Here is a 27,300-nt window from a genome sequence, read left to right as displayed (position 1 = left end):
GTGCTAACAATTGTCATTAGTAACCAATAATAGTGTACATACAGCATTGCTGACAGTCCAAAAACAACCCCATTAAAATAATACGGATACTGTTAAAACCTTCATACACTGTCTCATTGGAAACTTTGTACAAAAGTGAAGGAAGGCACAGTGCCGTTTAAATATAGTACTATTCCCAACAAGACAGACACTGTGCCACCGAATATAAAAGCACGAGCAACAAACACTGTTGCTATCTGATTACAATTTTAACAAAGCTGAAAATTGTAGACCAACTAAAGGTATAATATCATTGTAAGACAAGGACGAGCTACACATTCAAGTAGCATAAATGTAGGCAAATAAAAATACTGTCGATTACATATGAGCACTGCAGGTAAGAGGAGGCAAAGAACATTGCTGTGAACCTCAGATGCCCCCTGTTCATTGAACAACAAGTACAAGGGAAACCCTACTCACAGAGAACCAGGGTATGTATTATATATCAAGAAACAGTGGTTCTTGTGGAAACATTGGTTGGGTACATGGATGACTTCAAGAAAGGCACAATGGCAATATGCTTGGGTCAAGTGGATGTCAGAGAAAGAGGTAGCCGAGAACACATTCTTATTTTTGAAAGTTTATATTAATTATTTGAGAAACTATTTCGTATGTACGAAACGATAGGTGCATAGTGTCCCCAGTGTAAAATTGGAACCAAGAAAAGAAAATGTAGTGACATTTGTGACAGTTACAGCGTGTTTTCCATTATTTTTTGACAAACGATCATTAATATTTTCAACAATTTATTCCAGCACTGTAAACAATAATTAGTGCTGGTATAATGATTCGTTCTCTTCAGTGTTGACGGTGTTTCGACCCTTCAAAACAATATCGGGTCTCTTCAGGACCTAATGATATAGGGACATCCGTAAATCAAAAAGGAGAGTGGCATAAGCTCTAGTTTGCTGGGAACGTTGTTCTAGGGTAAATAAAAAAGGGTAGGTCATCAAGGTGTCAATACCTGGAGCAAAAACAATATGTGCACATAGCCACGTGGATTCCTTGAGAATCAGGTGAAAGAGAAGACAAAGATATTCACACTGGACCCAGCAGGGTGCTACAGAAGTGAGAGGAAAGAGAATTAGTGAAATCCTGATATTACAAGTGATAAATGGTGGCGTATGCACAGAGCATTGGGATTGCTTACCTCAGTGTGAGGAAAGCGGGAGGGCGGGGTGGGGGCGGGTGCTAACGGATGATGCAGGGCAGGCGTGGCAGCCGATGGCGCTACAGGAAGTGATTAGCTGTAGACAAGAGGAGACTGTTAGTATTGGCTATGATGAAGCAATGTGTGTCCTTCCATGGTAAATAGAAGAAAGGCCTTACCTGAAGAATGTCTTTGCAGTAAAGGCGAAGGAACAGATACTTTGTTTATGTGGGCAGGAACTGGATAAGTCCTGGCTGGGTATGTCCTAGAGAAGTATGGTGTGTTCAGTAAAATAAATGTTGCATAGGCTTCTGCTGACAGATAATACAATACTCGATATTGTCACACCACCGCTTACAGTGTTTATCAAGCGCGGTGGCCCCTTGTTTACTATTTCTGTGTCCACATTAAAACATACTCAGTCCCTTGATGGAGGGCACGGAGGCATATCAGGATGACCTGTACATGGATGCCAACTTTCTAATGATAAGAAAGACGGAGCGGAAATGCTGCTTGAATATGATATAGTTAGCAGACTCTAGTTAGTTAGTATTGCCGGGTCATAAGGCCAATAAACAATTAACTCGATCAATGTATTAATGTGCTTTGCAGCAAGAACGCGAGTCATCTATCATAATAGGGAAGCTAAAGTTAAAGCGCAATTGTACTCTTAATGCGGCCAGAAAGTGGCGTGGTTGAACGGGTTAAAAAGATGCCTCACATAAATGATGGTCCATGGTTGAATCTCAATTATTCAGGGCATTATGTAAAGCGCAGCATCTATTTAGAGAGTCGAGGATAAATAAAAGAATGTTTGCTGGGCCATGGTCGGGATGCTCACCTTTGAAATGAACATATATTCGACGCGTGCAGCCGCTACGCGTCCTTCCTGTAGTTGCTGCCGGGTGCAATGACAGCGAGTGATGGACGGCGGTGGGCTTAAGTAGTTTAAACTGGCGTAAACAGGATTTCACGCAGCATAGTGATGCAGAATGCCGTTCGTCACAATGACGTAGAAAGAGTAGAAAGACCGGGTTCATAGGACATGTGGCTCCGAGTTAGGCATGTCGTGTGTTATAAAAACATGTATACAGAAAAGATCTAGTACAGATTCTTAACATATCATGTGTTTAAAATATATGCAGTAAAAAAATGGAATTGGAAGAAATGATCTAGCTTCTTCACATAACACACTCTTAGCAATTGAAAATGGATATTTTACACATTATTCTTTGCAATCAGATTATTTACAAACACATGCTTGATCTAAAAGGTTGCAAGGTCTTATGATTAATCATACGCATTGGTATTTGAAAATAGATATTTTACACATTATTTTTTGCAAAGCAGATTATTTACAAACAGATGCTTGATCTAAAAGGTTGCAAGGTCTTGTGATTCATCATATGTATTAGCCCACAATTCAATTCAGAATGCAGAGGAACAATTTTCACACCAAATCTAGTGTGAGATATAATTGCCTGGTGCCCTCCTTAGCATATTGGGAGGTGAATGTTCCCATCGCATTTGATACCATGCATTTGATGCCAAGTGGATGGTAATAGGAAGGGCATATATTAAGCAAGGGTCTTAATTGTTTCATTCATTAGGATACCCAGTGGGACAAATATCATCTTTGTAGTGCATGCATGATCCCAATGAGCTACATACATCCGCATAGTTATGGACTCATGAATGTGTCAGGGGTACTCGTAAACGGTGGTCAGTGGTGGATACTTAGGGGCCTATTACGATTGCGGATTTCCCGCATCCTCCAGGCCGGCGCGGGAAAACCGCCGCGGATGCTTGAAAGACCCACCGCCAAATTAGGATGGCGGGTGGGTCTTTGAATCTGTCCACTGCTTTTCCGGAATGGAATTACGGTTTCGACCCCCAACACCATCCAGTGTTTAGAACACGTTGAGGAGATGTTGCAGAATTTACCCTTAAATTTGGGGTCTTCGCGAAAAATACCAGGGACGTTTCTGATTCGCAGTCCTTGAGGAATAATTCCTGCTTTTAAATACTCAGTTAACATGCGTGCATGCAGCTCTGTTCGCACATGTTTTTTCTTGGACTTCTCTAATGTATCCAGTAATTGTTGTCTGGCATTAGTCACAATACTAGGCTGGATGGAAAGCAATGATGGGCCACTCGTGATTTTTGCTATGTATTCGTCAGTGTATAGGGGAGCCTCATCGACTGAAATCCTAACCCAAGGGAAAAATAATAAACCCTATAGTCACATAGGGTGTGGGCGAAATTTCTTAAGGAAAATAACTCCCTTGCGGTGCAGCCACCGCTCTGTTACTGTCGGTATTGGAACCCACCGGGAAATACGTAGATTACTTCATCAAGGACTATGTACCTGTCCAGGAGACCTACATTAGAGACTCAATGCACATGATCAACTTGGTTGAGGGGAGGCCATATAACATAGAGACAGATTGGCTGGCTACACTAGATATTACCTTACTGTATACTAATATCCCACAAGAGGAAAGTATTAAAATCATAGAAGTCCTACTAGACGACAGAAAAAAACCAGTGCAGGTACCCACCTCCTTCATTATTAATTAACTACGTATCGCTTTGAAAGCAAACTATTTCATGTCTAATGGTGCCTACTACCAACAATGTTCAGGGAGCAGTATGGGGTCAATTTTTGCCCCAGATCTGGCTAATATCTTTATGGATAACCTTGAACATAAATATGTCCTGAATGACACCAACAGGTATAGATCCAGCATTTCATGCTGGAAACGATATATTGACGACATCTTCCTTATTTGGTCAGGAACAGAACTGAACTTTAATGAGTTTGTCACATATCTTAACAATGTACAGATACATCTAACCCTCACCTCCACTATCAAAAAAACATCAATCCCTTTCCTGGACCTGAACATAGAACATGAAGTGGGTTTACTTTTCACATCAGTACACCGTAAGCCCACAGAGAGGAACACCCTCCTTGCTTACAAAAGTTATCATCACACTTACAGCCTGATTCATGTAGGTAAATTGCACTCGCAAAGAGCCAGATTCTCAGAATCTGGCCCTTAGCGAGTGCGATTTTTGCATTTGGTATTCATGATACCAAATGCAAAGATCGCTATGTAAGAATTCGCATATTTGCGTGGAATGGCATTTAAGGAATCTCTAATAGAGATTCCTCAAATGCTATTCATGACACACAACAAAATTCCGATTTTGGACTTTTGGGGCCGCTATTTACCGACAGGTCAGACCTGTCGGTAAATAGCAAAAACTCAGAAAAATGCTTTTAAAAGCATCATTCAAAGTTGCATGTAGCACACACACATGTCCTTTGGACATGTGTGTGCGCAACACCTGTCCAAAAGTGCATTTTAGGGGTGCTACAGGGCGTCCTTTGGACACCCCTGGCACCCTTAAAATCGCTATCTCAGTTGCGAGTAGCAAATTGCTACTCGCAAATCCCCATTCATTCCAATGGGCCTCTTGGCCCATAGGAATGATTGGGGAGTATTTGCGAGTAGCAAATTGCTACTCGCAAATAAAGAACATATAGGAATCGCTATTTAAGTAGCAATTCCTACATGAATGCCGTTTTGCGTGTCCTCAATAGCGATTCGCTATGATTCGCTATTAGGGACACGCAAAACGGCATGTACATGAATCAGGCTGTTAGAGATGGGCTCCCATACAGACAATTTCTCAGTCTCCGCAGGAATTGCACACACAAACAAGACTACATGGCAAAAGCAGAAATACTAAAAGAAAAACTGCTTACAATAGGATACCATAACAAAATTGTCAGACGTTCACTGAAAAGAGCTTGGTTCTGTCCCAGGGAGGAGCTTTTTCAACCAAGAGAAAAAAAGACACAAGACAAATTTATATGCGTGTCCACATTTGGTGTACACAAAAACAAAATAAGCGTCATGATCCTTAATCTTTGGTACCTAATAAAAAGCATAGACAAGAACTTAGAGACTCCTATGTTCGCATTTAAAAGGTGCAAGAACATCAAAGACCATTTAGTGCACTCTTACTCCGAAATGGTCAAAGCAAGCAATACCACCATACTTTCTACTTGGAATTTACCAGAGGAAAACGGGCATCACAGATGTGGCATCTGTGTAGCGGTTCCCTCTACATTTAACACCTAAGTGTTCGAACACCTGGGTATCAAGCAGACCCTCCAGTTCTTTTCTAATTGTAACACATGAAATGTGGTCTATTGCATTTGGTGCCCTTGTGACTAACCATACATAAGCCAGACCCAGCAGCAAGTCAAAGCAAGAATTGGGCAACACAAGAGCCGCATTCCTCGTTCAGTACCCAATGCTCCATTGGTAGATCACTTTGTAGAGAAGAATCACACAGTAGATGACATAAGATGGCAAGTCATCGACAGGGCCACCGTACTGATGAGGGGAGATGATAAGACGCAGATCCTACAACAGCTTGAGTGCTGTTGGATCGAGAAAACTAACTCGATAATCAAGGGCCTGAATTCATCAGAGGATTGGAGAGGCTTTGTTACTCTACTAGCACCATGACAAAACTTGGTATCCACCACGGACCACCGCTTACGACTACCCCCTGACACATTCATGAGTCCATAACTATGCGGATGTATGTAGCTCGGTGGGATCATGTATGCACTACAAAGACAATATGTGTGCCACTGGGTATCCTAAATAATGAAACAATTAAGACCCTTGCTTAATATATGCCCTTCCTATTACCATCCACTTGGCATCAAATGCATGGTATCAAATGTGATGGGAACATGCACCCCCCAATATGCTAAGGAGGGCACCAGGCAATTATATATCACACTAGATTTGGTGTGAACATTGTTCCTCTGCATTCTGAATTGAATTGTGGGCTAATACATATGATGAATCACAAGACCTTGCAACCTTTTAGATCAAGCATCTGTTTGTAAATAATCTGCTTTGCAAAAAATAATGTATAAAATATCTATTTTCAAATACCAATGCATATGATTAATCATAAGACCTTGCAACATTTTAGATCAAGCATGTGTTCGTACATAATCTGTTTGCAAAGAATAATGTGTAAAATATCCATTTTCAATTGCTAAGAGTGTGTTATGTGAAGAAGCTAGATCATTTCTTCCAATTCCATTTTTTTACTGCTTATATATTTTTAAACACATGATATGTCGAGAATCTGTACTTGATCTTTTCTGTATACATGTTTTTATAACACTTGACATGCCTAACTCGAAGCCACATGTCCTATGAACCCGGTCTTTCTACTCTTTCTTCGTCATTGTGACGAACGGCATTCTACATCACTACGCTGCGTGAAATCCTGTTCGCACCAGTTTAAAGTACCTAACCCCACCGCCATCCATCACTCGCTGTCATTGTACCCGGCAGCAACTACAGGAAGGACGCGTAGTGGCTGCACGCGTTGAATATAGATTCATTTCAAAGGTGAGCGTCCCGACCATGGCCCAGCAAACATTCTTTTATTTATCCTCGACTCTCTAAATAGATGCCGCGCTTTTCATAATGCCCTGAATAATGGAGAGTCAACCATGCACCATCATTTATGTGGGGCATCTTTTTAACCAGTTCAACCACGCCACTTTCTGGCCACATTATGAGTACAATTGCGCTTTGACTTTAGCTTCCCTATTATTTTTTTTCATTTTTTTTGGTTGAAAGCTTTATTCGATATGCAAAGATATCTTACAAGCATAACATACATTTATAAAAACAACATTACAAAAAGTGCAAGTATGTCATACATTTTAAGAAGATAAAATTGTAGGGATCCCCCTAAGAAATTAGCTAAAAAGGAATTAAACCGATATAGACAATCTCTTGCAACGGATCAACCAGCAACATTTAAAAAAGTTGGAGACACCACAGATTATAAGAGGGGAGGTATCAGTCAGTAAAATTCGGAGAGCCACCGAATGCATGTGTGTTCCCATGCGTTTGAAAAGGGGTTTCAACCAGTATCTCCTTGGATAAATATAATCTGGACACTCAAAAAGTACATGAGCCACCGTCTCAGGCCTGGCTGGGCAGCATGCGCAGAAGGGGGATAAATGAGCATGGGACTTCCACTTTGATACAGTTGCTCCTAGCGGGAGAGTGCCAACTCTGAACTTGAAGTAAAGGGCCCTATCCACTGGCATAGTGATAAAATCCATGTAACGTTCATATAATGCCACATCCTTTATTCTGAGGAACGCTGTAGTCGAATTGCAGTGATTAGGATTCCCACTTTGCTGACAAAAGACCCAGTCCCAATAAAGTTTTTTGAGGACTGCCTTTGGGGGAGCAGATTTTGTAGACCAACAGTGTCCCAGGGCCAATTCCCCCAGAAGATTTTTTGTGTCCCTCAGCCACTTGATCTTGTTCCAGCCCCCATGTCCATTACTTCTGATAGGCCCTCGGCATAAGATTTTAGTTCCGGGACCCTCCATATGCGGGACCATAAGAGCAATGGCCGAAGACGGGCCTGGTCTTTGATGCTTCTGCAGCTCAAATCCAAGAGCACCGGAACTGTGGGGGTGCTTGAGGGGAGGGCTAAGAGGTCCTTTAGGAGCTTATTTACGGCCTTGGATAGGGAATCCACATTACAGTTGCCCCATAGCTCCGCGCCATACAAGGCAGAAGTGACCCCCCTTGCCTTGTAGATCTCAACTGCGGGCGCCACTGAGGATCTGGAAGATGTATGATATTCCTTTAGTAAGGCACCCCCTACCCTTTTGTGGCAAAGAACCATCTTGTCAATGTGAGAAGACCAGTTCATCTTGTCATTCAGGCGTAAACCCAAATAATCAAATTCAGATACTTTCTCCAGAGGGACCGAGTTCAAAGTGGGAGGACGACCCAGTTTCCTTGGTGGGCGTAGTATCAAATATTTCGTTTTTTCTACGTTTATCACCAACCCTCTAGCTACACAAAAGTCCTGGAAATGGGTCAACAGCTTCTGGAGCCCCTGTGGGGTTTTTGAAATAAGGAGAGTGTCGTCCGTGAACAACAATGTTGGAATCCGCTCGCCCCCCAGGCAGGGTGCGTCCGCAGGTTCCTGAAGCAGGTGCTCCACCACACCATTTACATATAGGGAAAACAGTGTGGGAGCTAACACGCAGCCCTGTCTGACACCCCTACAAACCGGGATTCTGTCTGTTGCCTCGCCATTTCTCCCCCAGCGAACCTGGGCAAAGTTATTCGTGTGGAGTTTGGTGAGGAGGAAAAGGATGTACGGGGGCAAGCCCAGACCATGGAGAACCCTCCAGAGTTCCTCCCTGGGAACTAGGTCAAAGGCAGTCTTCAAGTCGATGAAGGCCAGGTAGAGACTGCCCTTGCCCAGTTCCACGACCTTCCAGTGCAGAAGTGTTAGCCGAAAGACTTGCTCAATTGTACCTGTTCCTGAGCGAAAGCCTGCCTGGAAGTCCGATAGGACTTGGTTCTGGTCCACCCAATGTAGGATTCTCCCCAGGATCAGCTTCCCTATTATAATAGATGACTCGCGTTCTTGCTGTGAAGCACATTAATACATTGATCAAGTGAAATGTTTATTGGACTGCTGACCCGGCAAAACTAACTAACTAGAGTCTGATAACTACGGCATATTCAAGCGTCATTTCCGCTCCGTCTTTCTTATTAATAGAAAGTTGGCATCCATGTACAGGTCAGCCTGATAATCCTCCGGGCCCTCCGTCAAGGTATGTTTTAATGTGGACACAGAAATAGTAAACAAGGGGCCACCGCGCTTTATAAACACTGTAAGCGGTGGTGTGACAATATCGAGTATTGTATTATTTGTCAGCAGACGCCTATGCAACATTTATTTTACTGAACACACCATACTTTTCTAGGACATACCCAGCCAGGACTTATCCAGTTCCTACCCACATAAAGAAAGTATCTGTTCCTTCGCCTTTACTGCAAAGACATTCTTCAGGTAAGGCCTTCCACCTATTTACCATGGAAGGACACACATTGCTTCATCATAGCCAATACTAATTGTCTCCTCTTGTCTACAGCTAATCACTTCCTGTAGCGCGATCGGCTACCATAGCTTAGATAGCTACGAACTCCTGAGGCGGAAGCCGGGAGCGACGATTGCTCTTTTAAAACTTGTATTTGTACTGTGTTTTTATCATTCACCTTTGCTCCCTGCACCTGGATACCCTCACTTTTAGCACTTCTGCCCGCGCAGCCGACTTTGACGCTGCTGCGGGTCGTAGAAAGGATTGCCGCCATTCTGGGGAAGCCTTCAGCCCAGGCCACGCCCACTTACGCCAGGACACACCCCTCTTATTTCCTTATTTCACCATGTGACTTTTCCGGCCGCGCAGAGGACGCACGCAGAGGACGTGCCGAAGGCGTGCCAAAGGCGCGCCAAAGGCAAGCCCGTCTGCGCCCGTCTGCGCCAGGCCGGGCCCTGGGGCCCCCCACCCTGTCTGTCCCCTTTCCTATCTACCTAACCAACTCCTGGCCTACCATGACGATTGGCCCATTAGCCCTTCAACACTGACCTGGATTACTTCCCTTGAAATCGCCCGCCACGACTACTCTAATCCTGCATGCGATTATTCCGGCCTTCATAAGAAGCTGCCACGTTTGGTGTCTCCTCATTCCTGTTCCAAACTGACGGCTAACTTTCCACCTATGGCCTCAGTCTCCCTTCTTAACACCCGGTCTGCGGGCAAGCATCAACTGGAGCTCTTTGACCTTCTTGACACCCTCAAACCTGAGATTCTGTGTCTCACTGAAGCTTGGTTCACGGCCGCTTCCCTGCCCGATATTCTTACTTTCCTACCTGATGCTTACTACATCCTTCGCGCCGATCGCCCGGAGGGGAAGACCGGCGGCGGAGTAGCAATGATGATACGTTCGAACTACCAATTTCAAATTCTCACTCATCAACCTATTATTTCAACTGACATTTTAGTGGTGCGCTCCACGAACCTTGCGTCTCCCCTTACTATAGTGCTATTCTATCGTCCCCCTCAACCCATGCCCCATTTCATTCCAGCTATACAGGATCTACTAGCCACACTAGTAGTCAATAATTCCGCTGTCCTTTGCTGGGTGACTTTAATTTTTGGCCAGATGATCCCCATGAGAACACACTGTCCAAGGATTTTTCCAAAACTCTTTATTGTCTCAACTTCATGCCACATATAACTGCCCCCACCCATATTCACGGCCACACTCTTGACCAGGTTTGGCCTGCCAATCTCTCTATTTCCACACCCACTATAACCCCCTGTGCCTGGTCTGATCACTCTTTGATCACATTCTCTGCCCCTTTGAGGGAGATCAACACACTTCCTCTTCCTAAAAATATACACGCCCGCAATTGGAATAGGGTTGACTTGGTAGATCCAACTCATTCCTTAGCCTCTTCCGCCCCTACCCTGACCGACCTGCCCCCTAATAGGCAGGTTGAAATCCTTGATAACTGGCTCTCAGAGGCCTGTAACCAAGTTGCTCCATTTAGATTAATTAGAACACGCCGTCCAAACGACGCCAACAGGTGGTTTACCAATGCCCTGAAAAATCAGAAGTTGGCACTCCGACAGATACTGCCCTGACCTTAAGACATCCTATTTGATTCTCCTTCGGGCCTACAAAAAAGCGATACTCACCGCCAAGCAAGAGTATTTTTCTCAAAAAATTAATCAGGCGGCAAACAAAAACAAATCCAAAGAGATCTTTACGATCGTGCACGAACTTGCTGCCTCTAATAGAGTGGTGCCCAGACCCATCCCTTCTCAATCCCTCTGCAATATTCTCAATGACTATTTCATTGAGAAAATCACCACCATAAAACAGAATATTCCTCCAGCACCCTCTCTGTTCGTTTGCCCTCCACTTCCCCCGCCCCTTCTTCCATTGACCAATTTCCGCTGATTTCAGAGGCAGCTTTCCACACCCTCTTAGGCAAAGTCAAGACGGGTTCTCCCGCTGACTTTTGCCCAGCACATGTCCTGAGGGAGATCTTCTCTCGCTGTCCAGCCCCCCCTATTACCTTGCTCAACACATCCATCACTTCAGGAATTGTACCAGATGCTTTTAAATCAGCTATGGTAATTCCCATCATAAAGAAACCTGGTGCCTTTCTACCAATTTCGCTCCTTCCACTCTTGAACAAGATCCTAGAGACAGATACAAAAATGTGGAGAGGGTCTGAGGGGAAACTATATTTACAGACCAGCTTGCACCGTGTGCCCTAACTGAATAATCAAACAACACTAAAGGAGATGCTAAGGGTCTCAAACAATACTGTGGAAAAAAATTAGACACTCAAATGTAGTGTAAAGTGAAAAAGTAAGTGGACCAAGCCAAAGGAGAGAGGGAAAGCGCAAGAAAGAATACCCGGCTGTCCTTCTCACTGGTGGATCCTTACTAGCATCCCTTGAAAAAAACATTTAAGCAGGGATCTAGTGGATACCAGTTTACATCTTCAAAAACCCAGATGATGAGGTTCCGCCCACGGGTGGGCTGATGGGTATTCTTTCTTGTGCTTTCCCTCTCTCCTTTGGCTTGGTCCACTTACTTGGACTTGGAAGTGGCTTGGAACACCATCGGCCGCAGCTGGGGTCTCTTCCCGAGCCCGCCCATTAACTATTTAGGACAAGGCCACCTACGTGCACGCGGGATGCTCGCGGGCGGCGCCGGGCGAAGCCCGGGCCAAGGGCGGGCCCGTTTGTGCCCGTTAGAGACCATTATAGACCGGGCTGGGCACCCCCCTAAAAAGCACCATCACTTGGGATCACCCCTAAACTATACGTACTTTCTTTTTGTCTTACATCAATATTGGGGGTACTTATAATTATTTGTTTACTGCCTCCATCCCAACTCAGGCATTTCCTCAATTTCTACTATGTCTACAGGAGGAAGCAGAAGCAAAACTGCTGCCAAGGAAGGGCAAATCATAGGTCCCCTAGATAACTTCATCACTAGGGCCAACTCTTTCATAGATCAGAGTATCTCACTCATAGAACGTAGAGTTTCCCAAGATCTAGCTAATGCAAAAAGGTCCTCTATGGGACATCTGGCGGATGCAAGAACGCCGGATCAACTCAGGGACCTTGGACCGAATGAAGGCTGTGGCCAAAGTCATAGCCTACCAACCACGGTCGATCTATCGGTCTCACAGCTTTCCGAATCACAACTAACTTTGGACTTAGAAAGGACCCCAGATCTAGCGATACAAACTACCCAAGAAGAAATAAGACAGTCAAGAGGGAGGAGAGAGGGAGCAAAAAGTAAAAAAAAACCTACAGGCCCAATTAACCAAAAAACTAAAAAACCAGATAAGGCTCCTAATAAAACAGGAGAGAGCCGATCTCGTACCCCTTTGAAAGGAAATCAGGAAGTCCACACGGCGATCGTTCATCAAACACCACATGACACCCCGGCCCCTATCAGTGTTGAAATCGTAACCGATTTATCATTAAGAAAGGAGGCAGATGAGAACCCTAATTCTAATACCCAACTATTAATAAAAATGGGAGACCTATTTAAGGAACTACTTACACCATTAGAAGCTAGACTGTCCCAAATAGAAAAAGCACTAGTAGAACTGACAACCTCTGTTAGAGCCAAACCAAGCCAGGGGGCACAAAAGACCGGGGGAGGCAAGCTGCCTTCCTCTATTTCCACTGTCCAAAACAAACAACCTATTCTCCCAGGTGCAGTAGCTAAACCAGTTCAAACCATAGCGACCAAAAGCAAGATAACAGAAAACCCTTTAAGTAATACCCCAAATACCATCACAAATACATATTCAGAACCTAACAACATGGGTCCAAAAACACCAGCTACACATTCGACCAGAGGGTGGGACAGAGGACCCTCTGATGGAAGATTCTCTGTCAATCTCCCACCAGAGGCTAGTCCTTTTATAGTCGTAATGACCGGTGTACCAGAACTGGCGGATCAAACTACTGAAGCAACCTGTTCGCTAAAGAACAAGGTCCAACATTGGCTTAGTGCAAACCGCCCACCTCCGTCTTATTGCTCAACCAAGATTCTGATGGTAAGAAGAGCCCCTTAGGTAGGCCATGGTAAAAAAACAATACAGGGTGATTGTGTCCTTATTACCTTCGAAGATCCTAGACTGGTCGACCACATCTGTTCATGGGAACATCCGAGTCTAACTGGCGGCATAGGAACAAAGCGCCTTTCCTTCTTCTACCCCCCGAGACACCGTAATGGTTACCATTACGATGGCCCTTGGCACACAGTGGGCCCTCAACATCGGGGTAGAGAAAGGGATGAGTGGGGGGACCACACCAGAGGGATCCCTATAGAGAGCCATTGTCCTGGGAGGGCTGGAGTGGTATCCCAATGATGAATAGATATAGTGGTCTTGAGTTAGTTGATTGACCACCACAGGCTGAAGACCATCCCAGCCCAAAAAAAAGGAGTTAGAGGCTGAAGAGCATCCTAGCCCAAAAAAAACGGAGCTAGAGCTTAATCCCGGATCACAAACAACTGAAGTTCCTAATAAGGACCCCCAAACCTTAAGCGTTGTCTCTTGGAACATTGCCGGCCTCCGTTCCAAGATTGAGGATGGGACCACCATGAGTTTCCTAGACAGACAGCAAATTGTATGCCTCCATGAGGCATGGTCACCAACGGAACTCCATCTTTTGGGATTTAGGATGTTTTTTTCCCCGGCATTGGTAGGGAGCATGGGCAGAGCCAAGGGGGGCCTAACCATCTACATAGCGAACACCATCCAGCAATTAAAAATAACCACTCTTGAACTGGACGTAAATTTCCAGCTTATTTCCCTTTCCTTACCTAAAAATGAGACTGTCCTGCTCATAAACTTCTATAACAACCTGGGGGAAGGAGAATTCTTGAGGGTGATATCAAATTTCAATGAAAAACTCTCTAATTTTAGACAGGCGAAAGGAGGGAAAGGTGCAGTCTTCTTTTTATGGGGAGGGGGGACTTCAATCTACATCCCTGTTTACACCCCGGTAAAAATTGTGGTGGGATGGTTAATGAGTTGGATATCCCCCTTACCCATTTCTGCCATACCAAATCGGGCACAGCTATGAACGATTTATTGTCAGACGTGGGCCTCTTAATAGTTAATAACCCGAATCCTAAATCTGAGCAGTTAGAGACAACTTACATAGGGAGGGGATACCAGTCAACTGTTGACTATATCCTTCTATCAGACGGCCTGTTAAATAGGACTAAGCACTTTGAGGTTCTACCAAACACACTAAGTGACCATTCGGCCCTTAGGATAGAACTCAACTTAATCCATCAACAATCCCTTGCATTAACGATAGCAAAAGCTTTGAACCAGAATACATTACATCTGGCCCAGCTAAATGGCTATACTTTAAAATGGGGGAAGATAAATCCTGGGCAAATTACTGAAGAGCTGATTAAATCAGCCTACCCTCACATCATAAAATGCCTTGATCTAACTGCGACAGAGGAGGAAGTCTTAAGTAACTTCTCTATAATTTTAACCAACATTAAGGGCCTCCTGACAACAAAACCAAAAGTAGAAACATCAAATAAGAAAGGTTGGTTTAACCATAGCTGTACCCTGGCACACTCTAAGCTAAAAGTGGCCCTGAACAACGAAGATAGAGAACCACAGCTAATTGCCAGACTTAGAAAAGAATACCTGTCTGTGCGAAACCAGAGAAAGGCTGAACTAAAACAGGCCTTGTGGGACGAACTACATAAAAGTGCCCTAAACAAAAACACTGAGGCTTTTTGGAGAGTAGTAAAGTCCCCTTTTTTAGCTGATGATAACCTTCCTAAAACAGAAGTGGCCATAGAAGAAGGAGCTTGGGTTTCCCATTTCTCAAAAATCTTTCAGAAAAAAACAGATTGGGGAAGCGAAGACGTAATTCATCCAGCTGTCGTCTACCCCATTTCAATAGAATTTGATATTTCTGAGGTCCTTTTGGCCCTAAAATTAAGTAAAAATGTAAAAGCTCCGGGCCCTGATGGAGTCCCAGTGGACATCTTTAAATACAACACAGACCTTTGGTCCCCTATACTTACTAGGGTGTGTGTGGCAGCCGCAAAAGAGGGGCTCCTGGAATCCTGGACCAAGTCCATCATGGTCCCCATTTTTAAAAAAGGAGACCGCCAGGAGCCTACTTGCTACCGCCCCATCTCACTGCTGGACTCGCTGGGCAAGGTAGCTGGCAGGGTCATCCTCGAGCGACTCCAGCAGTGGGCAGAGGAAAAGGCCGTACTGTCCAATTTACAATTTGGTTTCCGGGAAGGTTTTAGTACAGTAGAGCAGACCCTAAACTTGTCAATGATCCTGGGGAAATACATTCACGCAAAACAAGACAAGCTCTATATGGTGTATGTGGACCTGTCTGCAGCTTTTGACTGCGTGTCCCACTCAAAACTCTGGTTAGTATTGGCACAAATGGGAGTGGACCCTTAACTCTTAGTCTTTCTGAGGGAATTATATTTCAAGGCTTCCGCGAGAATCCGTTTTGGTTTAAGGGGCGAGTTGACTGCACCCTTTGGAGTAGAGCGTGGAGTCAGGCAGGGATGTGTCCTGGCCACCTTTTTATTCTCCTTATATACAAACAGCCTGGAGATAGAGATTTTAAGGGGGGCCCAGGACCTCCCGCAGGTAAAACAACGCCCAATTCCCGCTCTCCTCTATACAGACGACGCCGTCATTCTGGCCCGTACTCCGCATGAGCTACAAAAGGCGGTGTCCAGGTACGCGGACTTTATGGGCAGCCTTGACCTCCACATTAACATTAAAAAGACCTTTGTAATGGTGGCAGGCAAAGGGAAAAAACGGCCCAGGGACATATCCCTTAATAACCAAAAGCTTGAATTGACGGCCCAGTACCCCTATTTAGGTATCACAATAGATGAAAAAGGGAATTGGAAAGCGGCAGACGAGGCCAGAAAGCATTCATTTAAGAGGGCAATAGCTGCCCTGATGTCCTTCTCACAAGAACTCGGCAAACGGTCGCCTGTGGAACTATTGAAAATCTACAATGCTAAATGCCAGACAGAAGCTCTGTACGGGGCTGGCGTCTGGGGGCTTGTGGATGTAAGTGCTCTACAGGTGGCAGAAAACTCTTTTTTAAGATGCCTTCTGGTGGCACCAAGGCGAAGCTCTACATACGCATCCCACATTGAATTAGGCATACCACATATAGAGGACCTGGCAAAAATCCAACCATTGCTACTATGGCGGCGTCTATGGACCTCAGACAAAAATATGCTAACTAAAGGGATTGTGGCAGATTCAATGGCATTAGATCATTTGGGAAAAATAAAATGGCTTGTCTACATCAGAAATTTTCTCACTGACTTAGGCTTAGAGGCATACTACATCACACCAGCAAAGATCAGTAAGATATCCAAGAAGAATCTGAAAGAAATGGCTTTGAGCCACTTAGATGGACTAAGGCTCACCAGGGAAATAGGAAAACCTTCTGTCCACCACGCAATTATGGTTCAGTCCACCGCCACAATTCAGCCTTATCTAACGCTTGAAATTGGTATTTTTGACCGTTTTCTACTAACCAGATTCAGATAAAACCTTTTCCACCGGTTAGTAGCCTTTCCCATGAGAAACACTTGGGAGCAAATGTTAGGTTACTGTCCCTGCGACGATACATCAGCCCAGACTACTATACATATAGTACTGTTCTGTAAGTATTATCATGCCCATCGCAGAATTTGGCTGCTACCATTGTTGAAACTGTGGGGTTCTAGACAGTGCCGCCCTGCCATGTTGCGCCTTGAATTATTAGACTCTGAAGCTACCTGTTACCATGTTGTTAATTTTCTGAAATGTATTTTTAAACACAGAAATGATTTGTGAGGAAGATGCTTATAACACAGTGCAATGAACTTACTGTAATGAGAAGTGATGCATTTTTAACCATCCTTCCTCAGTTTTTTACTGTAAAAATTGTTTTTTATCTTCTGTAATAATATGGATAACATTGCTTTTATGGATTTCTACTCCGAAATACTGAATAAAGAAATTTAACACTTGTAATATCAGGATTTCACTAATTCTCTTTCCTCTCACTTCTGTAGCACCTGCTGGGTCCAGTGTGAGTATCTTTTTCTTCTCTTTCACCTGACCGGTGTTCTCACGGAATCCACATGGCTGTGCGCACATATTGTTTTTGCTCCAGGTATTGGCACCTTGACGGCCTTCCCTTTTTTATTAACCCTAGAACAACGTTCCCAGCAAACTAGAGCTAATGCCACTCTCCTTTTTGATTTTACAGATGTCCCTATATCATTAGGTCCTGAAGAGACCCGATATTGTTTTGAAGGGTCGAAACGCCGTCGACACTGAAAAGAACAAATCATTATACCAGCACTAATTATTGTTTACAGTGCTGGAAGGAATTGTTAAAAATATTAATGATCGTTTGTCAAAAAATAATGGAAAGCATGCTGTAACTGTCACAAATGTCCCTACATTTTCTTTTTTTGTTTCCGATTTTACACTGGGGACACTATGCACCTATCTTTTTGTACATAAGAAATTGTTTTTCTCAAATAATTGATATAAACTTTCAAAAATAAGAACAGTGTTCTCGGCTACCTCTTTGTCTGATATCCACTTGACCCAAGCATATTACCATTGCGCCTTTCTTGAAATCATCCATGTACCCAACCAATGTTTCCACAATAACCACTGTTCCCTGTTCATTGAAAGCACGGACTTTAGAAAGCATGCACAACTGTAAGTCCTCAAAGAAGTAAACAACATACCGACAAAAAAGATGGAGTCTGTGCTGAATCTATATACACAACAGTTGCTGTAGGCCCAACATCCTTCAAGGCAAACTGCTACCTGAGTTTAACGAATAAGGGACAATCTTAAATGTACACCTGTGAGGAACAATACTTATTTGATTTCTGATTTACAAGTCTCTTTGTTAATGCAGTCCATAGTGTTAACATAAGCCTAGCCTTCAAGTCAAGTCAAGTCTATCTTTATTCACTATATTTCTGTGGCACAAAATACAATAAAATGCAACAAAATAAATAACAGTCCACCATATTATAAGAATATAGTTTCTTACATAGTGGGGAAATTACAATATTGCAATTTTGTTTTGAATATCTGCCAAATAAAAGAGGCCACCAAACAACATATCAAATGAGTGTGTAACTTCTGCAAAAATAACAGAGCAGAGCTACATTGATAAAATGTAAAATCTTAAAAAATTGGCACAATTTACTACTTTATAGGCAATATATTAAAATACCAAAAGAATGTAATATGTAGGGTCAATTGAACAGATTTTCCATCACAAGGCCATACTCATAGTTCCAATAAAGTGCAACTGTTGGCAGGAAACCCCACCAGGAGAAGTAGTAAGTTGAAACAGAACCTAGTGAGGCCAAAGCATTGTAATATTTTAAGAATAAAAGAGAGATAATGTTGGAGACCCTCATGAACGAGCACCATATTGTATGCATGCGCAGTGGTTTTAGGGTTATCTAAAGACTCTCTCTTTGACATGGCCTTCTGGTAAAACACTTCTTTTAAAGTGCCCTTTGTAAGATGGTGGCAACACCGGGTCACCAATCACCTCACAAATCAACTTCGCTTATGTGAGTCACGGAATAACTAGGGAAGAATGGAAACATATGTAATCCTGTATGATAAGTTTGTTAAGAACAGTCTCCTCCCTTACCCATATAGAATGCCACGGTAGGAGGGGGATGGGAATTTAATTCTGTTCTCAATATAGGGGATACCCAATACCACATGGTAGATGGCATTAGCACAACTACGAGGAACCGCCAATAGATTTTTCTAAAATGATATGCTTACTTGTTGGATCTTTTTTATGTCTATCATGCCCCAGAAAACATCCCCAAAGGATGCTATGGTCATGTCTTTACTTGCATAAATGGAAGAAATCTCTTTCACTGGTTTAGAGACCAACTTTTTACAACAACCATACAGGCCAATGATAGTTTTTCAAATAGGGCTTTCATATTAGATAACATTGGTTTCTAATTATATTTGTCATCAAGCAGGATACCTAAGTAGGAAAAGGTGGCTGCCACCGAAACCTTGAAGTTAATAGTAAAATTAGCAAAGTTTTGGGCTGGTCTTGCCCCTTCTTTTACACAACGGGCAGAAGCAGCAGCATCCTTATATAATTGTATAGTAAGTGTAATAATGCCTTGCTCCACACCTCAGTGGATGATGATTTAGGGTGTGATACTCAGTCAATAGCTTCATTAGGATCCATGAAGGACAAAAATATAGTACGCTACTAAACTGCTGTTTACTTGCCTATACTTGCCTATGACTAAGTTCAGGTTTCGGTATTGATCTACGATGCCCAGGCCTTTCTTGAAACTGTATTGGGTGTCGGTTAAGATATCATTCTCTGCCGCCTATGGCTGACGCTTAATCACAAATGTGAATACTGCAATCTCTTTGCTAGTGACTGTATTTTGGTACTGCCAGTAGCTTCATCTCCAGCCTTAATGCAGAGGCGTCGTCAGAAGCGGTCGCTCCCCACAGCCCCTGGTCTCCTGTGCCTACTGCTGTGCCTCTCTACTGCCTGGCTTACACTGTGCTGCCTGGGTATCGTAGCGCTGCTCTGCTAAACTGCATTTGATAGTGCTTGACTGTGCCTGCTCGCATTATTTATGTAAAGTGCCTTTACTGCCTGGATAACGTAGCGCTCGCATCACCTGATCGTATTCTTCACTTTTGCCCCATTCCTTAAGTGCCTCTCTGCCCACAGCGTAATTTAATTATTTATTTCCCCCAACCGGTTTGCGGTTTTGTTTCTGCGGCCATTGTTGTTGTTGTTGTGCCCGGAGCCCGCCCTCTCCACCACGCACCCGCCTCCCACCTGCTCCTCCCTCGCCCCTCCCCTTCTACCATCCATATATGACAGATGCCTTTGCGCGCAGCGTCCACGCACAGCGTTCGCGCCCCATGCGCGCCGAAGGTGCGCCAAAGGTAAGCCAGTCTGCGCCCGTCCGCGCCTGGACCGCGCCCAGCGCCAGACCCCCGCAAACCGCACTCCTCCAGCATAACGTATGACGCTGCCACCCTCCTAGCCCTTAACCCCGGACGCACACCTCAATGCTACGAAGCTGCCCCGGGACGTACCCACGGTCCCTTCGCCTGCCACTCCTGCAAATTTACCAGCATCAAGACCCATACCACATCCACTAACCCCAAACACAGCTCCGACTCTAACCACCTGAAGTGCATCCTGCTGAACACCCGCTCAGTCCACAGACACGCCACCGAACTCTGGGATCTACTCGACACTACATCACCGGACGTCGCCTTCCTTACTGAAACATGGATGAACGCATCATCAACACCTAACAGCGCCATAGCCATCCCGGACAATTACAAGATCATCCGAAAAGACCGCACCGTCCAAACAGGAGGAGGCATCGCCATCGTCCATAAGAACACCATCAAAATCACGACCAGCTCCGACGATAACCTTACAACCACCGAACACCTCCACTTCCAGATCCACACCGACCCTAGGACCACACTCAGAGGCACCCTCATCTACAGGCCTCCAGGAACCCGTAAACAATTCAGCGAAGACATCACTGACTTCATCAGTCCACATGCCCTCGCCTCCGAGAACTACATTCTATTAGGAGACCTCAACTTCCACTTGGAAAAGAAAAACGACAGCAACACCACCACCCTTCTTGACAACCTGGCCAATCTCGGCCTCAAACAACTTGTTGACACCCCCACCCATGTAGCCGGACATACGCTCGACCCAATCTTCACCTCCAGCAAACACATCTCCTTCGATCGCACCACAGCTCTCCACTGGACGGACCACAGTTGTGCTCACTTCAGCTACAAAACCACCTCGACCCACAACCCCCCACAACCTATCCCTCGAAGAAAATGGAACAAAATCACCACCGACCAACTCCTCACATCGCTCAACCAAAACCCACCCGCCCTCTCATCGGACCCAAACCAAGCTGCCATCAAATTCAAACAATGGATCACTCACAGCGCTGACGAATTAGCACCCTTGAAAAACCATCACACCAAACAAGACAGCAAATAGGCCCCCTGGTTCAACGATGACCTTAAGCAATCCAAAAAGAGATGCCGTACTCTCAAGAAAACATGGAGAAAAAACCCAACTACTGACAACATGACCACCTTCAAGGCAGCCACCCGCAAACACCACCAGCTGATTCGATCCACCAAGAAATCAGCATTCAAGAATCGACTCGACAACAACGCCCATAACAGCAAGGAACTATTCAACATCGTCAAAGAATTCACCAACCCCACCGCAGCCTCAAACGACATCACTCCCTCCCAAGACCTCTGCGATTCGTTATCCTCCTTCTTCTACAACAAAATTGCCGACATACATAACAGCTTCGAAAACAGTTCCAACGAACAATCCTCTCCACCCCCCTCAGAACCTAAACCGCCCTCTAACAACCTCAGCGCCTGGAACCCAATCACCACTGAAGACACCATCCGCCTAATGAATTCCATCCACTCTGGCTCGCCAACCGACCCATGTCCCCACCACATCTTCAACAAAGCAGACTCCATCATCGCACCCCATCTCCGTGATGTCATCAACTGCTCCTTCATCTCTGCCACCTTCCCAGAAAGCTGGAAACATGCCGAAGTCAGCGCCCTCCTGAAGAAACCCACAGCAGACCCCTCTGAACTTAAAAACTACCGCCCCATATCCCTCCTCCCATTCCCGGCCAAAGTCATTGAGAAAGCCATCAATAGCGAACTCGCCGCCTTCCTCGAATCCAACAACTCCCTCGATCCCTCACAGTCCGGCTTTCGAGCCAAACACAGCACCAAAACCGCCCTCATCGCAGCAACAGACGACATCCGAACACTACTGGACAACGGAGAAACAGTGGCCCTCATTCTACTCGACCTCTCCGCCGCCTTCGACACTGTCTGTCACAGCACACTCATACAACGCCTCAGCAACATTGGCATAAAAGGAAATGCCTTGGACTGGATCATCTCGTTCCTAGCTGGGAGAACTCAGAGAGTCCGACTTCCCCCATTCAAATCAGAGGCCACCGAAGTCATCTGCGGTGTACCACAAGGATCATCACTCAGTCCCACCCTCTTCAACATTTATATGAGTCCACTCGCTTCCATCGCGCGTCAACACAACCTTAACATCATCTCCTACGCTGACGACACCCAGCTGATCCTTTCCCGCACCAAAGACCCCAACACCGCCAAAACCAATCTTCACGAAGGCATGAAAGAAGTAGCCGTATGGATGAAAAACAGCCGCCTTAAACTTAACTCAGACAAAACGGAAGTGCTCATCCTAGGATCATCCCCCTCTGCCTGGGATGACTCATGGTGGCCTTCGGATCTGGGCTCAGCACCCATACCCACAGACCACGCACGTAACCTTGGCTTCATCCTAGACTCCTCACTCTTGATGACCAATCAAGTCAACACCGTCTCATCCTCCTGCTTCAACGTACTTCGTATGCTCAAAAAAATCTTCCATTGGATCCCCGCCGAGACAAGAAAGACTGTCACCCACGCACTGGTTACGAGTCGACTAGACTACGGAAACACCCTCTACGCCGGAATTACAGCCAAATTACAGAAAAAACTCCAACGCATCCAAAACGCATCAGCGAGACTCATTTTGGACATCCCTCGCCAAGATCACATTACCGGCCACCTGAAAGACCTCCACTGGCTTCCCGTCAACAAGAGAATAACATTCCGTCTCCTCACCCACGCACACAAGGCCCTCTACAAACTAGGGCCTGAATGCCTCAACACTCGACTATCCTTCTACACACCCTCCCGCCAACTAAGATCCTCCAATCAAGGCCTCGCCGCAGTTCCGCGTATCCAAAGATCCTCCATGGGAGGTAGATCCTTCTCCTACTTGGCGACCAAGACCTGGAACTCACTCCCCACTCACCTCCGCCTTACACAGAACCACATCTCCTTCAGAAAAAAACTTAAAACCTGGCTATTCGATAAATAATGAACCCCCTCCCCAGGCGCCTTGAGACTTTCTGGGTGAGTAGTGCGCTATATAAATTCTTGAACTTGAACTTGAAAATCAACAAGCCCAGAATGTTTCTCTACTTAGAGAGCCCTCATAACAATCAGTCTGCGCCTCTCTGGACTTCTGAGTCGTACAATATTATCAGCCTCACTGGGCCCTCATAAGCATAGGATGATGTTTCATGCAAGTACCATCCACCCCACCACCACCCTGTGTGTCCGTGTTAGGCTTGTCATGCTTGGTGTGGTTTCTCCTGAATTTTTGCCTCTACTTCCACATTTGTTGATGCTATGCTAGATTTTGTTTTTGCTGTCTTGGATGCTTTGGGCAGTTTGGGCACTTTGCCACTTCTGATCAGTGTGAAAGTGCAAGTGCTCCATAGGGTAAGTGTTATTATGATGATTGATTATCCATGATTGGCATATCTTATTTACTGGAAAGTCCCTAGGAAAGTGTACTGAGTGTGTCAGGCCATGTAAATCAAATGCTACTAGTGGGCCTGTATCACTGATTGTGCCACCCAAGTGAATAGTCTTGTACAGTATCTCAAACCTGCCACTGCAGGGTCTTCGTGTAGTTTTAAAGTGCCATGTCGACCTGGCAAATGCACCCACTTGCCAGGCCCTTACCTTCCCTTGTTCTTACATGTAAGGTGTTGGGAATTAGGTAGGGTGGAGCCTCAGTCCTCTCTCTGTGTGTATGCTGATGGTCACGCCCCTATCCCTCCCTAGCCCCTGTGACGGTATATAGTGAAGCCAGGCTGGGCATTCCTTGCTTGGTTTCTAAACGGTCACGTTGTCTTTTTTGGTTATGAGCCCTTCGTGATCTTAGCATTGGATTTCCTGCCGTGTTCGTGTGTTTTTTTCATGAACATTATTGGAGTGCAGAGCGAGGCTTCGCTGTGCGTAGCAAAAATGGACAGATTACCGTGAAACTGATCCGGTGATCGGAAGCTGGGTATTGCGAGTTGCCTTTGGACTTGCATTTGGATTCGTTGTGGTCTGTGCGCGGCTGCGTGCAGACTGAAGAAACACGTCGGAGAATTTACATCCGGGTGTTGTATGTCCTATCGGCATCCTTGTGAGTTTTTGGGATGCTTTCACGGACCGGCTGCTAGTCGGTGTTTGTTTTTCGTGTTTGGTGGCCACTGTTTTTCGGGTTTTAAGGGAAGTGGGTGTTAAACTTATACCACACATTAATCATTAAGGGTTTTTTTTAGTCTAAGGACTTTTTTCCCCTTCTCGTCATTTAACGAACTTCAAGTACGAGGTACTGTTTCTTTGGAAGGCTCAAGTCCAGTTTCAATACATGGAGTCTCCGATAAAGGACTACTGAATCCCTCATCGGGTAAGAAAGAGAGAAGGGGTTGTTGTTGTAATATAATATGGTATACGCAGAGAGAAAGGGCATGTAGGTTATGTTGATTATTGTCTTTTTTCTTATCTCTCCTCTGCATTGTGGGAGGTCAGTCCTTTCTTTCACTCAAGACTAAAAGGAGCTGGAGACGTACTGGGTCCATTGAAGCCTTCTTCTTCCCCTTGTTTCTTTTACCCTTCCCTCTCCCCGGGCTCAGACTGTAGTTGGTTGTGGTTGATATCTGGCAGGCTGCAGTCTGTGCGGGGTAGAGAGTTGGGAATATCGTCGCTCCTGCAGCGTGGTTCCAAGTGGGTGACAATCTGACATAAGGCACCCCTCAGGTAGGCCTAAGGTACCCCCATGAGCAGGGTAAAAGGTAGGACATGTGCTGATGTTTTTTACATGTCCTGATAGTGAAATACTGCCAATTTCAGTTTTCAACATTTAAAGGCTATCTGTCCCGTAGGCTAAGATGGGAGGTACTTGGTAACATCTTACAAGTATACCTTTTAATTGGGACCAGAAGGAGAACTGGAGTATAGACTCTCTAAACTCATAAAATATTAAAACATCTTTTTAGGAAGATGGACTTTAAATTGTGTGTTTGAAAATGTCACTATCAGAAAGTAGGCATATTCTTGTTTAACCATCCGATGTGCATTGACTGTGTGGTTTTGGAGTGATAGGAGCTGGGGATGTCCATTCACTGTAAACAGCCACAAGGGGGGGGGTTAGGTGTGCCCTCCCTTTCCTGGGTGACTCATAGCTGAGCCGAATAGACCTTGGCTACATTTAGAGTGGTGGGAGGAGTTCACTTCCACCTGAACAGGCTATTTCTCCTTTGCGCAGTGCTGTCTCCACCGCCTGTGGTCATACTGCACCAGAGAGGACATTACTGGTTTGGACTGGGCTCAGAGTCCCTTGCCACAAAGAGAAAAAATAAATCATGGGGTATAAGTATGGACCTTAAACCCCAGAGAAATAGGTCACTTCTGGACTAAAGAGGAACCTCTTCAAAGGAGAAGAGCAGGAGCGTTTTAAGGAGGAGTACTGCCCCTTTGCTCTATGTGCTTTGCTGGGTTGGCCTGCAGTTGCTGCTTCTGCCATTGAGAGAGGAAAAAGACTGGCATTTTGCTGTGAACCTTCTTGAAGAAGAATCTCCAAGTGCTTGTGTGTGCTGTTCTGAAGTCTCAGGGAGATAAAGACTTCACCTGCAACCCACTGACCAGCAACAGTACTTCTGTGTAGATACTCCTGCATTCAAAAGGGTGCCAATTCCAGCTCTGGGCACTGAGAATTGTGTGGTTGGTGCTGCAAAGCAAGAAAAACAACTCTGAGACAGTCAGTGACACCGCATCCTACACCACAGCTCCGATGCCCTTCAACCCTTGCAGTTATCGGCTTCCCGATGCCAGCACTCGCACCGATGCCATCACTGTCAGCGATTGCATCATCTTATCGCTGAACCGATAACCAACAAGCGTGACTTCACAAACTCTTCGACTTCGTACCGCCTCACCAGAACCGATGCCTCACTGCCGATTCCGCCTAACATCCCCTGTACTGGATTCAACACCTCACCTCCTCAAGGACTTGACGCGTCACCTCCCCTCCTAACGGACTTGATGCCTCAAGTCCCTCGTGGCAACCAGGGAACCAGTCTCGACCTCTGCACCGACCTCTCACCTCCACAATGCCTTGCATCATCCATAGACTTCGTTTTCCAAGGTACTGCTGTTAGGGGGTCCGTGTGACTCCATGCCCGATGCTGTGCACCTCGCGGTCAGTGCCATACTTTGTATTTATGTTTTGAGTACAAATACCTAAAACATTGCCTGCTGATAAGCCTGTTTGTTAGGGCCATGCTACCAAGGGGTTGATCAGGGGTTATCTGAAGTGTGTAACCCCCTTACCCTGACAACAAACAAGGGTCCCTACTTGGGCAAAGATGCATACCTCTGCCAACTAGAGACCCCCATTTCTAACAGTCCTATTAAACTTCAACATTCCTTAAAAGTAGTCAGTTACACAGCCTTTTAGTGTGTTTTTGTGAGAATTCATCTTAAGTTGTTTTGTGAGAGGATATTTTATTGATTGCACCACAGTGTGGGTATATCACATCAGAAATGGAACAATCAGATGATCAAGGTACAGGTAACATATCAACTATTTGTTGACTGGAAACGGTATGGGAAGAGACAGGATGTGGACTTTAAGATGAGTATTGAGAAAAAAAAAGAGAGTAATGTGAGTAGATTACGGTACAATGAGAATGTGTGCAGGAAGTGAAGGAGAAGCAATGGTCGGTGCAGGGAAGACAGCGAGTAAGAAATGATTAGATAAGACTGAAATCTGTGACTGGTAATATATAGCAACAAAAGCAAGGTAAGGTTGGGCTAGAATTTGCGTGCATTTAAAGCAATGCAAAAAATGCCACTTGGGGAAAATGGAAGGAGAAAGGTCCGGAGAAATAAGAGTAAGAGTGCTCTTTGAAAAAAAGATTGATGGAGACATCGAAGAAAATGTGGAGGGGTAAAATGACATTAGAGAGGAAGTCAATCAGAAGACTAGAAAAGTGAGAATCAAATGACATTTGAGAAAGTTATGAAGTTGCTATCGTAGTGGAGAAATAGAAATATCAAAGATGGTGGTAGAAGATTGATCATAAAATGGGATGATTTAACAAGCATTTACAGACAAA

This window comes from Lissotriton vulgaris, chromosome 11, assembly GCF_964263255.1.
Source record: "Lissotriton vulgaris chromosome 11, aLisVul1.2, whole genome shotgun sequence".
In the NCBI taxonomy this organism is placed as follows: domain Eukaryota; kingdom Metazoa; phylum Chordata; class Amphibia; order Caudata; family Salamandridae; genus Lissotriton; species Lissotriton vulgaris.
This window is presented reverse-complemented; position numbering follows the sequence as displayed.